Below are 2420 nucleotides of genomic sequence, written 5' to 3'. Positions count from 1 at the left end.
CTGATCCAGCTGCCAGCGCTCTGCGGCCTTATATAGGGCCTCCAAGCACCGTTATTCCCCTTTTGCGCACGGCCCGCTGGATCTCTCCACTTTGGGTCCAAAGTCCGTGCCTCCTGGATGACCCACTTGTCCTTTATGTACCGCTTCCAATGGATGTTCCGCCCACTGCTGCCGCTCCGCTGATTCCCGTGCCGCTTGTGGTACGCCTGTGTGCCGCTCCACTGCCGAGATGTGGCACTTCCTCTCCCGGTCCAAAGTTCACGGGAGAGTCCAAAGTCCAGAGGAGTTCCGTTATCCCCTTCTGCATACGGCACTCTTGCTCTGCCCGCGAAGTCTCCATTCTCTCTCGATCTCCATCCTTGGTCTCCAATCTCTCTCGCTCTCCTTCATTGGTCTCCAAACTCTCTCGCTCTCCATCCTTGGTCTCCAATCTCTCTCGCTCTCCTTCATTGGTCTCCAAACTCTCTCGCTCTCCACGCCGCGCCGTTACTACGCGAAATCGCCGCGTATCTGGTAAGCGGCCGGCCATCTGCTGCTGCTTCTATTTGTGGGGAGTTATTCAACTCCTCACAACTTCTAACACCAGACTGTAGGAACCGTGGAGCGAAGCCACAGAACATTAGTAGTATGGAAACGCGGATTCTGGGACAATTAGCATATATAAAATATATACCAAATCGGTCATAAACATGTCATAAAAATGCGCACCTGTCAATTACCTGACCGCAATAAAAGGGACACATACACAACCCAGAAGGCGCACGCTCATTGACAAGATCATGAGCCTCACGCCAACGACCTCACGGCTGACTGCTAGCTCTAATACGTTCCCATAATAGGGGTTGAAATCACGACCGCGCAACAACTCGCAAGTAGCCGACATATCTCAGTCAAGGAAATATTTTCCATTCTCCGTACCTGTAATTTTAACTCGAAATAAAAAGTCAGAAGTTTATTTTGTAGCATAATAATACATTTATTCATTTATTTTGGTATATAGTATATAGAAATTAGTTTTCTGCTTTGATTCCGCCGATTTGCATAGAAAAAGCAGGCGCACGTTTCCGACGTCATTTCTGGATTACAAAATGTAAAGTGTTCACCATAATTCGTAGTTTTGAGATCATGTCCACCTCGATTCATGAACATAGTTTTTATGTTTAGAAGGTATTGAAAATGCTTACCAATTATCTCTCCTTTAAATTGTTCAATAAATTGGTCAATTTTCTCATGAAATTTCATTTTGCTAATTTTATTTTCTTGTAGGTCTTTACAACTCTAGTCTCAACTTTAAAATGATGTATAACAATTATTTTATTGTTTTGGAGCTACTTTTAAAAAATGTCAAAATAATGTATGCATTGTTTGGAGCACAAACCCCGCCCTTAAGGTGTGTTTCTCAATAGGGAAACCGGTTTTCTTTAAACCTGTGTAATGACGGACAGCCCATTTCCTCGATATTAATGAGCTGACGACTCCCAAAAAACTACTGTAGAAATCGTTTCTTTTCCACACCTTTACAAATAATTTGTTTTCCGCTTGTAATTGTACTTAGATACTTTCGAGTTTGTGGAAAACTATTTTCTCCATCGTTCCAAAAAATTTTGTGATGCTTATTGGTTAACCAAATTGCAGTCTTTCAAGAAATTGTATTTTAAAGTAAAATCATATGATGGTTCTATTAAGAAACTATTATTCAAGTTTGGATCTTTTTCGAATACAATTCCAATTTCCTTTAAAATAAAATTAAAAATTAAAATAAAAACAGTATCTTTTAACATTTTTCTAATGCTAAACGACTCGTTGTACTAGTCCGTTTAATGGGTTATATTCAACTAAACGGTCATGTATGAGGAGACAGTAAGCTAAGGGTATTTTCATGACTTGGTGTCTTCAGTTCTATTGAAATTCTCACATCAATAGGACCAGTTTTCACTGATTCGTTTTGATATGAAAGATCAACCACAATAATAGGGGCCTTCAATTTAAATTAATTTGGGGTCAAACATGGTTGTGATTCACGATTATAGTAACTAGATTGAAATCTTGTATACATTTCATATAGGTGAGCATACTGATTCTTACTAAAATCAACATTCAGATTATCATATGGATATAACTCAGAATTCAAGTGAACTTTCAAGTTTGATAAGTTATTTGTGATAAGTTCTACATTTAGTGTAAATCCAATTATGGCAAGTCTTGGTTTTTCGGTTAACATATGAATCCCAACTCCGGAACGCGATTGGTAGGCTTACACCACATTTAATAATATCGTACATCTTCATTTTTACAAATCGCTCGGAGTTAAATGGGGAATTTTCCAGGTTATTTTCGTCATTTCCAGCTTAAAAGTTTGTTCATTTCTGGTTTGTTCAAACACATCACCAAGATTGTTAGTTAGCATCAACACTAGTTCG

This window comes from Drosophila suzukii, chromosome 3, assembly GCF_043229965.1.
Source record: "Drosophila suzukii chromosome 3, CBGP_Dsuzu_IsoJpt1.0, whole genome shotgun sequence".
Lineage (NCBI taxonomy): Eukaryota > Metazoa > Arthropoda > Insecta > Diptera > Drosophilidae > Drosophila > Drosophila suzukii.
Note: the sequence above shows the minus strand (reverse complement) of the source record.